The sequence below is a fragment of the Mixophyes fleayi genome, chromosome 3, assembly GCF_038048845.1.
Source record: "Mixophyes fleayi isolate aMixFle1 chromosome 3, aMixFle1.hap1, whole genome shotgun sequence".
NCBI lineage: Eukaryota > Metazoa > Chordata > Amphibia > Anura > Limnodynastidae > Mixophyes > Mixophyes fleayi.
In genome coordinates this window covers 287,522,765-287,537,560 of record NC_134404.1, presented here as the reverse complement: position 1 = coordinate 287,537,560, position 14,796 = coordinate 287,522,765, and positions in this window count along the sequence as shown.

Below are 14,796 nucleotides of genomic sequence, written 5' to 3'. Positions count from 1 at the left end.
ACAGAGGGGCAGAGGATGGGGACAGAGAGCAGAGGAGGGGGACAGAGAGCAGAGGAGGGGGACAGGGGGCAGAGGAGGGGGACAGCGGGGCAGTGAAGGGGGACAGCGGGGCAGAGGATGGGGACAGCGGGGCAGAGAAGGGGGACAGAGAGCAGAGGAGGGGCACAGTGGGGCAGTGGAGGGGGACATATCGTGAGAGGGCAGAGGAGGGGACAGCGTGTGAGAGGGCAGAGGAGGGGGACATTGTGAGAGAGGGCAGAGGAGGGGGGACAGCGTGACAGAGCAGAGGAGGGGGGACAGCGTGACAGAGGGCAGAGGGGGCAGTGTGAGAGAGGGCAGTGTGTCTGGATGCAGAGGGGGCATTTTTTCATACAACTAAATAAGTATTTCTGTCCTGACCTAAATACTTATTACAATTTTTTGACCCAACTACTTCTAAAACAGGACTGCTCAATAATTATTTTGGAGGGGTGCCTTGAAAAAATTTGGAGACTCTAAGGGTGCCGCGAACTGCAAAAGTTTGGGAACCACTGGTATAGACTATTAATAGATATTACACATCAATTGCAATTACATTGCAATTTATTACAACTGTGCATACATCCTGGTTGTTTTTAACAAAGAGTACATTGTTTAATGTTTGATATTATTATAAAATAAAAAAAAATAAAAAATTAGTGTGTATTAAGATGTATGTTGTGTGTATTTAGTTGTAAGTGTTTTAAACAAGCAATGCTTTTTGCACAGTTTAGTGCTGTTATTCAGCACTGCTGCTAATGCTGCTTTGGACTTAAACATGACCCCAAGCTATCTTAAGTTTAAGCAAGAAGTTAAGAAAAACTCTGAGCATATCTTCTTATTTATCCGACAGATCCGGAGGTAAACGCCTACTCCTCTACATCATCATTATCACTATTAATTTATATAGCGCCACTGATTCCGCAGCGCTGTACAGAGAACTCATTCACATCAGTCCCTGCCCCATTTGAGCTTACAGTCTAACTTCCCTAACATACACACACAGACAGACAGAGAGAGAGACACTAGGGTCAATTTTGATAGCAGCCAATTAACCTACTAGTATGTTTTTGGAGTGTGGGAGGAAACCGGAGCACCCGGAGGAAACCCACACAAACACGGCGAGAACATACAAACTCCACACAGATAAGACCATGGTCAGGAATTGAACTCATGACCCCAGTGCTGTGAGGCAGAAGTGCTAAACACTTAGCCACCGTGCTGTAAGTCAGTACAATTTCTGCCCAATCTCCACCCATTCCCTTCCCCAACCCTTTTTTCTTAAGTGTTGGGAGAGCTTCTTAAGTGTAGCTAACAAGGATTTTCATCTTAACTTAAGAAATTCTTAGCTTACGCAACGGATTTTCCTTCTTATCTCCCTTTTCTGGGCATGCTCAGAGAAGATTTTTGTAAGATCCGCAGAAAACGACAGTACAAAAACTGTAGAAATTTGAACATAAGCTGTAACTACTAAACTATAGTCACTAGCTCTGTTGGTCCATTGGATAGATAAGTCAGTTTGATAAATACTTTTTCTTAACATTATGGTAAGAAGGAAAACAAGTATTAACTACATTGTTTTGGACAACATAGTTCAATTCCATCCAAGCCAACTAAATTACTGCTTCTCTTTCTCTTTTTAAATATATCCTTTGAGCAATCCTTGATTCCTACAAATCCTTGCAATTGTATGGGGAGCTTCTAAGGACTTTATGAAAGAACAAAGTAGTTTGATGATTAAATATTTGTACTTAAATAAAGCCTCTGGCCAAGACTCCTGACCATATTTGATAAACAATCAAGAAAGATTGTCCTCCCAAATAATAGCGTTATGCAATCATATAATGTAAGTGAAGCCTATATTACCTAGAATGAATCAGACCAACATTATTGTTTTACCCAAAACATCAATAGATGCTCTTTCCCCTACTAATTACGATCCCATATCACTACAAAATGTGAACATACAAATCCTGACATTTAGTTTAGCCAACAAACTCAACAATAGATCTTAATTTCTTTTCCTTTTTTTTCATAGGGAGTATTGTCTTGAATAACCATTACTGTTATCAGTTTTTATTACCACCACTGACTTAGTATATAAGTGGAACTATAACACTCTTCTTAAACAATTTTCAATAGTTTTACATACATGAAACTCATCTCCTGGGGTGTTCTGCCTTCTTCTGCCACCCAAAGCCTCACTTGTACACTGCCACCCCTTCACTCTAATTGGCCGCTCACTATGGGTGCATGAGCAGTAACTGAGAAAGAGAGAAGTAGGGGCAGGAGAAGGAGAATGATTCCTATCTCTCTCCTGTCCCTACTCCTCTCAAGGTTTTAGTCCCTACATTACAGTTATTGCAGGATGGAATGCACCATGAATGCAAACTAAAATTTGCAATTTAGCATATTCCACTTATCTTTTTGGAATAATGTTCCAAATAGAAGGAGGCCTTTCCATGCCAAACCTCTTAAAATATTACATATAGCTCAGGTGACAATGCTGAACACCATTAATACCACACCCTTAGGAGTTAAGCAGAAGAATAGAATGATACCTATACAACTGGTCTTCAGTAATGTTGTCAATAGATTGAATGCTATCTTGCCCTAATTCTAGATCCCCACCACAATATCTTACTTTCATGCTTTGTCGGTTAATGACATTTAAGTTGAGTTTAATGTATGTGCCTTTCCCAAAAACACAACCCAAAACTCCCCTAGGATATGTATATTTAAATCTTATTGGTTGTAAAGATGCTAGCATTACATTTTTTAGTAAGCTACATCAATTTCAAAGTCAAAGGTCACTACGGGAAGTGCTTAAGAAAATCTGGACAACCTGTGTGTAAATTGATAGCATAGATCCTGTTCTTAGTTTATAATTAGAATGCAAATATAGCAGCTTAAACACAGTCTAGCAGCCCTACCTTACCCTATCCTTTGGGTTATGTATTGTTGAAATGTTAATTATTAAGATGGCTATGCCCTATATCTTATAAATACAACAAAATGTTATCATCATTAAAAAAAACAGGTTCAACCATGGTCTAAATCAGTGGATCCCAAACTTTTTCAGTTCAAGGCACCCTTAGGGTCTCCATAATTTTTTCAAGGCACCCCTAAGTCAAAATAATTACCAATGAGTCCCCTGCCTTGCTTACCACTGGCCCTGGCCGAGGCACCCCTGTGAGATCACCAAGGCACCCCAGGGAGCCGCGGCACACAGTTTGGGAACCACTGGTCTAAATGGTTTGTACATGATAGAGCCGATTCAAACATAATTTAGCTGATTTGCACATGTGAGAACTGGCTCCAACATGTTCAAGCTTTAATTGATAAGTTTTGAAAGATTTTTTGACAAACAGTGAATTTTGAAAGCAAATGGTGAATGACAAACTTACAACAGAGAACACACCAGTGTTCACAATGTGCATTACAAAAAAATGTAAATATATTATTTAAAAATAATATTAACATACTGTTTCACTGTAAACAACAAACCTCAAACCTAAAAACTCAAATGGGCAACCTTGAATGTTGAATTGCAGACACTGAACTGCGAGTGCAAGCGAGAGTCACACATTTGAAGTGCAAGTTCAAATTTGGTTCTATAAATGATGTTATTGTAAATATGTTTTGGGTCTTTGGACCGTTTCAAAGTTTTCAATCATCTATATTGGCGACTATTTAATCAGTGCTCCCATGTATTCTGACTATGCCAGATGAAAGAACCATAGCTCTAAAATGAATTGCCTAATCAGCTTTGGGTTGACCACTACATCCGGCTATCCTTCGTGCTGAGGTCCCAGTCATTCAGCTATTCAGTGAACCTAATTGGCAGTTTGCTAATATTTGACTGTAACTCAACTCGTGAGTTATTTAATATTTATTACATTATTGGGATAATTTGCTACAGTGGCTGCGCTTCTGTCATTCTTTTTCTTTATTTTTTTTAGACGTTTACATCATCTGCATGGATCATAGCCTTACGAGTCATGCCAAGTGTACTTTTCCATCATCAGTTGTCAGAGGGCCTCTCAGGACAGAAAAACCTGTTTTTATGCCTATATACACTTTATCTGAAAACTGAGATCTTTGTTTGGGAATCTCACCTCTAGATTCGGGTGACTTTTTACCTTTATATATATATATTGCTTATCTAGTATAAATTTTGCTATTATTCTTGTCAATACACTCATGTTTTAACATGAATTATTAAGTAGTTAATTAATTATATATTTTGAGTTTTTACTGCTGAACTTATTTTCTAACACTGGCATTGGCATTATTCATTGATGAATTATCATTATAAATATATCTTAGCTATTTAATGGGATTAATTATATATTAATAATTGTAAATAATTTATAAGCATCTACAAAAATTTTTTTTTTTTTATTTATAACAACAACAGAGAGTACAAGAAATGCAAAATAAAAACACTGTTATAAAATACAAAATACAAAATGCTGTATAGCAAACAAAAGAATGGGAGCAGTACAGATAGCATTCTCGAAAATACAAGGAAGACATAAATCAACTGCTGAAAGAGGAAGGAGAAAGAAAGGGGGATAAAGGGATCAGGAATCTAATCCTCTAAATCCTCTAAATGGCCTGTCGGGGAGGAATTTTGATAAGGCAGAAGGGAGATAGGAGGGAGCAGGAGGGAAGTCCCAACAGACCTAGGTCTGAAGTGAAAAAAAATAAAAAAAATAACAGGATTCAAATTTACAGGGAGAAGTGGTTAAAGGTGTAGTATGGTTCCCATCCTTTGTGGAAGCCATCAACAGGGTTGTGTAGTAGGCAGATAATACACTCCATGGAGGCTATGTACCAAAATGTGGGACATAATGCCTGAGAGACAAGGAGAACACAAGATGACAAGGGGCTCTAAAGCCACTCAATAACCTACATTCTTGGCAATGAGAACAGCAAACTCCAAAAAGTGGAAATAAGGGGGCATTGCCACCATATATGGTAGAAGGATCCCATGTTTCTGCATTGTCTCCAGCATAAGTTAGAGGTAAAATTCTATGAAGTTAAGATGGGACCATGTACCAACTAGTGTACATTTTATAGACATTTTCTTTTATCAACGTATTTATAGAGGTCTTTGCAATACGGTGTTTAGTAAGTGACCATCCCTCTCGATTCAGAGCTCTCCTGCCGTTTTGAAGAGTTCCAATGGTTAATCCATGGGAAATTAAATGGCATGATACATGAAGGAGACATACACTGTCTTTCCAAAAGTGCCGGTTTACGGAGTTTAGTAGATTTAAGCTCGGCCCGAATAAAACCTTTGACTTGTAGAAGTCTTTGCTTTGCAGATTTCTTGCACAAATCCGGAAATTAAGGGGAAGAAAATTCACCCAAAATGTGCAAATTTCATGGAATTTCTCATGGGGAAAAGTGTATGTTGCAAGTTGGAATAAGAGGCGAAGGATAATCAGTGATATTATAAACCTTTAGCAATCTGTCCCATAAATCTAGTGTGAACAGTATCATGGGAAATAAAGAGGCTGAGTCTGGTCTATGATTCCAGGGAAGTCACGAAAATAAACTTTTTAATCAATTATTTATTTATTACAGCTAATCATACATATATCATTATTAAATATTGGAAAGTGCTTTGCTATTAACTTTTCTGTTGTTTAATTTGCCAAATTTTACCATGTCCTCATTGCTCAGTATACAGAATCTAACCATTGTTCTTTCTAGAGTATAGATGGTGTGCTGTAGTGGATGAAGAATGCGGGTAAACTTCGTTTTCAACATTTTACAAAAAGAACTCACCTATGTATGTTAGGTATATACAAATCTTGATCCTGAAACTGCCCAAAGAAATTAGGAACTATGTATAAAAATTAAATTGGAAATCTGTGTTATTGTGTGACCAAAGTACTAGTATGTGGAAAGAAGCGAGCTTAAATCAGTGAAAAACTTTTTAAGGATTCTTTTTCTTACTGATTTTTACTCTGAATCAGTGGTCGAGGTGTAAATTTAGATGTGGTGGTATGAAATATATAAGTAGATGGAATTTAAGAGTTTGAACCTTTTTTCAAACACTTGTCCCCTTCTGCCTGAATTGATCCCCCACTCTTGGATTTCACATGCACATGGCACCTGGTAGGATTTTTAAAGCATCCAGTGAAGATGTGCATCCATTGAATAATCAATATAAATCATGCAAAAAAAGTTTGCCACCAGCAGCCATTATTCACATTGGCTAATGGGATATTTCCAGTCCTGAACTATATGTTCCTCTACCACCAATTTAGACATCTTGTAGCTTTTCATCTGTGAATACCATTCCCAGCCCACCTTGTAGTTCCAAAACAACTTTGGTGCCATAGGTTGCTCAAGCACATTTTTCATATACATCTCTTTTATTTCTCTTACTTAATTTTTAGTTCCCTTTTATCCCTATCTATCACTATGAAACATTATTAGCTTTTCTCAAAATGATGGCTGTTTCCCTGATCTCCTATTCTTAAGCTGTTTCTCATGTCACACTTTACCTCTTACTTATCCCCCTGCATTATATTCTCCCCTGTTACTCTAACCTATTCCCCTGCACCATCTTCTGACCTGTCCATCTCACTTATCTTCCTGCACCATCTTTTCCCTTATCACTCTTTTCCCTTTTTCCTAGCCTCCTTAGGATTCTTCCATCTTTTTTATTATTATTATTATTATTATCTTTGACTTATAAGGCGCCACAAAGGGTCTGCAGCAATGTACATTACATATGCAGAAAACAGAGAACCAAGACACAACATGATGCAAAAATATATGCAAACACAGGTGACAGGGTAAAGCAAATCAGATTATTTCTGGGACAGATAGTGAAAGGGAAGGTAGAAATCAGCGAGAAGAAAGCTGAAGCTTAAGAAAACAGGGAAAACAGGGCTAGCAAAGCAGGCCAAGAGGTACAGAGGGTGATGGAAAAGTAGAAGGAGCACACAAGGAAAGAGGACCCTGCTCATGAGAGCTTACATCTTATTTATATATTTTCCTTTATTTGCTTCCCACTGTTCTGTCTTTGGATAGTCCCACTCACAATTGCTTCTCTGCTGCTCTCCCTTTTCTCTATTCACCATTTCTATATTCCTCTTACTTGTGCCTCCTTAGCGAGAGTGAGTGGAATGCTTGCTCCCTTTCCTATTTCCATGATACGGGAGCAGGAAAGGTACATCTATGTAATGTGAGGCCGCACTGCTGGGGTGGAGGGCACAATCGTGGCCGCACTGCTAGGGGCTTACCTGGTGTGGAAGGGGGGTGTTGGGGTGCAGACGCCTTAGGTGCCCGGTGGTCATGATGGCGACATGGGAAGGGGAGGGTAGAGGGAACAGAGGATAGACAATCACTAATTTTATCCATAAAATAAAAGCAGTGGCAGAAGTGGTGGTACAGTATACCACTGTATACCAGCCCACTTCGCCCACTGCTCTGGATAATATAATTGTACCATCTAGTATGCACTAGAAGGTAGTTTCACACCAGCAAAGATATAGGCTAATATGTTGATTTTTGTTGCTATCTGGACCACTAGGTATCTCAACGCACCAGGAGGGGAGGGAATTGGTAGACATCACGGTTAAGTTGTCCTGATTTTTCTCAACATCTCCACCTGAGTTCAGCTCTCTATCTCTTCAAGATGTGTGTCCTGACTCCTTAAACAACTTGTAGGGACACAAGTAAAGGGGACAAGGCTTTGGCACATTTATTAATAAGACCTAATATGGCCTGAAACCTTGTAAGTAGTGGACAGTGAATAACAAATATTTTAATCCTGAAACACTGGTGATGGAAAGGTGTAGAGTAATATAACCGTAACAGGATAATGGGTGGTAGTAATGAAATGCAAAACACTTGAAGAATAATATTAGTTGAACAATGCAGTATTAGAAGACAATGCAATCCTCTAAGATGAAGTACTATTTGAATGCAACTAACACTACATATATAATGCTATAGATAAAGGATGACAATAAGAATGTATTGTCACTTTAAATGGCAATATAAATACAATGAGAAAACAGTGCATACACTGTAACTGGCTCATTAAGCATGGTAATGCACCCAGCTGAAGAAAAGGAAGAGGGGACTGTGAAGCAAATAGATATGCACAGACCCTTGTGTTTTGGTTTTGGCTCTCAAACTTCTTTGTGTTTTGGTTTGGTTCTGGTTTTGCCCCAAAATCCTGATTTAATAAAATAAATTGTGAAAAATAGGTAAAATGATGTAGTTTGAGCTGTTTTTGCTCCTACATAATAACAAGCAGTCCAACATCAGCTAGCCGCAGAATGGATAGACAACTCATGCAATCTTCACCGTCAACACTTTCATCATCAAACTCCTCATTGTTATTACGTAGTCCAGCATCCAATTTTCATATGCAATCTGAGTCCCCTATTGAATTCCATGACTCCCAAGAGGCCTCCCTGTGCACTACGGCTGCTGCTGGTGAATATTCTAATCTGTGAAGCAAGCGTTTCTAAGCATGACAGCCAGCATCCTATTGCACAGAGGATCCCTAAAGCCATGACAGCTATGTTACCATTGGATGTGTGCTCAATTTCCACAATCAATACATCAGGTTTAACAGATGAGTCATGTATCCACGCTACTAAAGTTCATCTCGACTCCATTTCTCCCAAACAGCAATTCTTCAGCTGTACCGGAAGGTTAAATAAAAAGTAATTCAGTCCCTAGAAAATGCCATTGTACCAACTGTCCACTTAACCACGGATATGTGGACAAGCAATACTGGTCTAAAAAAGACTACATGACCGTGACAGCCCACTGGGTAGGTGTATCGCCTTCAGCAGTAACAGTGCCTGTTCCATCATCATCCTCCTCCTCATCCCTTAAGCATAGTAGAGCTAGCACACAGTGCCAGGTCATTAACAGCAAGCTGATTTTTTTTGTCCACTAAGTACTTCAGATGTCACCGATACTGCCTCTCACACAATTGCTTGCAGAGTGAAACACATACGATTTTAAAAGCAAGAAATCTATATTTGTTTTTTAAGGTGTACTACTCAGAGTAATACCACACCCTGCTTTTTCTCCATTATATAGTTCAGATGTCTATACTATATATACTATATTATACTATTACAACCAGTAGCCACTGCCAGGGGCAATCGCAGGATTTATAGAGTGGGGGTTTATATGCCATACTGCCAGAGTGTATGCAAGGGGCGTGACTATCTTTTGAGGCAGTGCTAGGCTGCTCTCCAACTCTTCCCATCTCTTTCAAAGACACAGGCAATGGTAGTCAACAGCTTCTCAGCCAATTTTGTGTGACTGTCCCTCTTTGTTCGGACTGAAAAGATAGTTGGGAGGAATGTCCCGCTTCCCCTTGTACTGATTATTATGGCAGAGCTGCTTATATCTTACAATAGTACACACAGCTGGCCCTTAAAGAGCAGTACGGTAGAACACGTAACACACATCACGACTATCCTTGCAAATGAAGTAGTCCCTGATTTTGGCACACAAAACCGAGTTGTGTTCTGGTTCAACTTGGATCCCCAACGTTGGAACTCGTTGGATTTCTCCGAATCTGAACCAATCATCTCTAGCAGATTTATTTTTAGGACCCTGCAGACATTAGGAGCACATACTAATGAGGTGGGTTTGCACTCTATAAATACCCTACCTTGAAGCAAAGAAGTTGAAATGGAGAATCATAGCAATTTTGAAGACTATCTATGTAAACGCAGATACCTTATAAAATGCAGAAAACAATGATAGTGGGAGCAGTAGTATAGGGGTTGTTGTCACAGAAATGAAGTTATTAGGTTAAAAGCATTTTTCAATTGTGGGGTAACCAGAAATTCAACATGCACACCAAAAATATACCACTTCTTAAGTGCTCTGCAGGCAAAATTTTGATGCCTAAATGCCTGCCAATATAGAAATATGTTTTACGACATAATTAAAACTATTACATACATCGTCAAAAAACTTAATTTGGACCTGTCATTTTAGGAGGTATCTATACTGTATTTATGTATAATATACTATATACTAGTTCCCCTAACACATAATTAAAAATTAAAAAACAGAACTTAGAGAACCTAGTATGTTAATATCCTGTCTCTCGAGCTGTGGGACTGCACTATCATCTCACCTGGACTGGCCTCCTACATTACATTATTAAATTATTATTATAAACATACTTGCTCACTCTCCCGGAATTTCCGGGAGACTCACGAATTCCGGTTAGGTCTCCACGACTCCTGGGAGTCCATTCTTCAACATTTTGCCCACTTCCTAGTGAAATGGGCTGGATGAGGGCCTCCATGATGCGTTTTGCCGTGAAGCACTTCATTTTGCCCATGTCCTCTGTGATGAAATTATTTGATTTTGGCCCAGTCTTCTCCGCACTCCACTTCACCTCACCTCCAGGATGTCTTGGCGGGAGAAAAAAATGATTTCTTTTTACATTTATTTTACTTGCCAAGCATCATCATCAAATTAACGATGAAGAGTGGAGTATCTAGAATGCAGCTTCATGTGACTTAAGCCTATTGATGAAACTGCATTCATCCTGTGCACACTATTACACCTATGGAAAGATTTGTGTGTAATAAGCCTTCAAGTGATTTGTTTTTATTGCACAACATTAAAACAATGCATTCATTCAAGTATTATCCCACAGAACAGAGAGCAGGAATGAGATGTAAATATGTTACAGGTAGTAAAAGAAATTCACAAGCCTGATAAAAAATATATTAGTCATCAAAACATCAGTACCAATATTTGATTAAATCTAAAAATACATATTTAACAATATCATACCATGTTCATAAATTACTACAATATTTATGAGGTATGTGTGGTTCCTGTAATATCGAGATTTTATATTTGGTGATAACATTCCTGTTGTAACAATGTTTTCTTTTAAATGAACAGCAGGAAGTAAACTGCAAATGTAATACAATATTGCTTTCTTAATATTTTATTTTATAACGTAAATATAATAAATATAGTATAACCCTATAATCATATTAATCAGACATTAGTCTTTTTTAATAGTAATAATAATAATAATAATAATTACATCATTTTTGCAACATATAACTATAATTAAATGAATAAAAGAGCGATAATACAGTAACATAATCTATTTATTATCAGAACCCTAACTGCGCAAAAAAACCAAAACAGACTTATTGTAGTGATAACAAATAATTTATTTCTGGTATTTATGAACAAAATATTGCTACAGCCACTGAGCAATATTCAGTTGCCCTGCTGGCCCGGAGCAGTAAGGGTTAACTTTCTGCTTCACTAGGCCATAGTTTGCAGAGCACATGAGTGAGTCAGCTTTCACTAATGTAGTGAAGTAAATTAAATAAAGTTTTAAAAAACATTTATTTAAAAAATGATTTCAATAATTTAAAACATTAATTCATAAAAATGCTTTATTAAAAAAAAAAGTTTTTTCTGGTTATAGCCAAGGTGTGAAGAGAGCGAAACTGTGCACTATTAATTGGTCGCTTGAACCGTGGAATGATAGCCCCCATGGTGGCAGAACTTCAGGTGCATAGCAGCCATTACTGTTCAGGCTCCTATGTCAGGGTAGCCTCTCTTGGCTTTGATGCACTCTGACTTTTGTCTCTATCGGTCCCCCACCAGCCATGCAGCTCGCTGGCTATAGCTCATAGTTTGCAACTTTTCTGGGGCGACCATCGATGGAGCAGACAAGCAGAGAGTGATTACTGTAACAAGCCTAGATCAATAATCGGCACCAGATACTGCCATTTTGTGCCATACATCCATGCTGCAGATAAAGGGTACTTTAGCCAACATTTACATCTTACATCTGCCTACCTTCACATGGACTTTATTCTGTTTTCCTAAGCAGCCTGTTCTCTTCTAGTAGGGAGCACACACAAGCCATACCCTCTAAATTATGTTGACACAGCCATCGATCTATTTTATTGATTTTCACTATTCTAGTGATTCCACAGTTCTCTCTATTAGTGCTGTGCCATACATCCTACAAAATTCATTATCACTGACTGATCTGATTATTTACACTAAATAATGTGTTTCCATAAAATTGTATTGGAACATTATCTTTCTCATATTTCTGAAGCAGTATTGTCACCGGGAGACCATATACTGCTGTTTAGTGTCTCTCCATAACAGATATCATTTGAATTAATGATGAAACTAGGATTCATTTGCTCAGGCTAATGGTGATGTGACAAATTGCATATGGTCTCTTAAAAACGTCTCTAGTGTAAAACTAGCAGTGTGAATACAATTTCTCCCACTTGAACATGAACAAATTTATGAGCTCGTCTACTGATCCAAAATCACAATGCACAAAAACTGACAGACGTCGGGGAGATCATTCTTCTAATACTATTGAAAGATCTGCTATTGCGGAATTTAAAGAACCGCAATTTTTAATGAACCATCTGACTACACTCTGTCAGGTCTGACATCTAATTCCAATACCACCATGACACCCATATCATATAATGAGGTAGTCAGCGCAACTAAAGAGACTATGGAGCCTCTCATGCCGATTCAAGCAACAAAATTTACATATGCCTTTAAGTAACCTAAAGATCAAGTCTCTCAGACCATCAGACAGGTCAACAACACATTGCGAAAGATTGTGCAAGATATCACTGCCCTGAAGCAACAAGTTACATCCTTACAAAGTGCAAAACAGATGCTAAATAAAATCAATGATTTAGAAAACAGATCACATCGTAACAATTTCCGTCTGGTTGATCTCACTGAAAATATTAAAGAACCAGCTGTCTTTAGATTCCCCATGACAGACCTTCTTGACATTTTAAATATATTGGAAGATTTGAAAGAAGTGGAAATTGAGCAGGCACACCGCTTAGGTGCAATGAGAGACAATACAGACACAAGGCCACAAACTATCATTTAAAAAGGTTAAATTATATTCATAAAGTTCATCTTTGGACTGCTGCAAAACATGTTGGTAAAATAAAATGGATGGACAGTCACCTTCTTCTATTTCAAGATTATTCTTCAGAGGTGTCAGGAATGCCCAGCCTGTCCCAGATCCAGCAATCTGAACAGCTGGCCGTGACTAACGTCATCTTAGTCACTTAGTAATGAATACACCACCACAAAAGATTTATTATGGTGTCCTTACGTTCACCAGGACCACTTATTAATGTTTCACACTTAAATCATATACACCTGTAGCATGTGCCTCCCTGGGCTTCGCAAGTTCACAAAGAATTACGGAGAACACACTAGATTAAATTATTTTAATCTGAAAAATGTTTCCAAGGCTTAATGACAAAAAGTAGTAACAATACATGCAATATGTTGCACAAATGAGTTTCAGAAAATAAAATAGGAAATAACTACTAAGTAGTGACTCTGATTTTAAGACCTGGTGTGTGAGGGAATACAATTGAGAACTATGAGACATTTCAGTCTTGGTAAATCCCCTCATGAAAATGCACACATTATTGTCTAAGGCAGAAGATTTTAAACCTTTTTTCCACATAGCTCTTACCCACCACCTTTGGAGTTTAGCTGTCAATAAGGACAGATTGATCTCCCAAATGTCACAGGGCTTTCAAAGTGAGCTAGGGATGTCCTGAGATAAGGAATGTTCACAGGACTTTGAAATCTCACCTCTGCTGCTTAAGTGGCTAGATGGTTTACAACTTTGGGGCTTCAAACTCCTCCAAGATCCTTATCTATCCTTGGTCTGGCTAGTTTCAAAAGACTTTCATAGGTCTCATGAAATAACAATCAGTCATTAGATATACTACATAATCGTCACAGGAGGTATCCAGGACCCGCACATAAATGTCACCTGTATGATCATAACTGGCACAAATTTTCTCTCTATACCCAGCGCGCCTACTCATCTTTGATGGTAAGGACTTTTTTTTAATTCTGCAGAAGACACTGAGGCATTCATAGCTGAAGAAGAGTAAAAGAGACCCGCCAAGTCTGGAGATACACAGGATATATAACATCTGATGATGCACAGTATATATCATGAACGCTTGCACACAGACAGCTAAATATGCTTGATTAAGTGTTATGACTGGACTTTGAGCATTTAAGATTGTCACCTTTGTGACTGTTTGAATCCTTAGATTATTTTTATGGTTCACTATTTTGACATGTACCTTAAAAATAGAATTGGGACATTAGGCTATTAGTATTTCTCCAAACACTCCAAAAACAAGTTGTAGACATTTGGAGAGTATGACATCCAGTGGATCTGGGATATACATATGTCTCCTCTAATTTCCAAAACATTGTCCACCAAAACCATTATAGCTGAAATTGAATCTCTTAGCCTGTCAGATCATGCCCTGATTTGGGTACAATTAGAGACTGCCAATTGACCAGGTAACCACAGATAATGTGGTGACTGTGTTGGCTTCCTTTCAAAAATTTAAACACATGTTGTTGTGCAAAACAATTTAGAACATTTGACTAATCCAATCTTATATTGGCAGGCAGCCAAGGCAGTCCTTATGGGAAATTATATCATTTACAAAAAATAAAATAAAACAGCGCAGATGGAGCTTACCGAAGCATTCCAGACTATGAAAAAGAAACCAACACCTTACAATAAATTTAACTACCAAGAAAAGAAAGTGCATCTCTACAACATCATTGAGCAAATAGGGAATAAACATATCAAGCATTTTATTTATATCTATAAATGCTTCATTATATCCAAATTAAACACAAGTGGAGATTAACAATAGGTATTTCACAACCAGATCA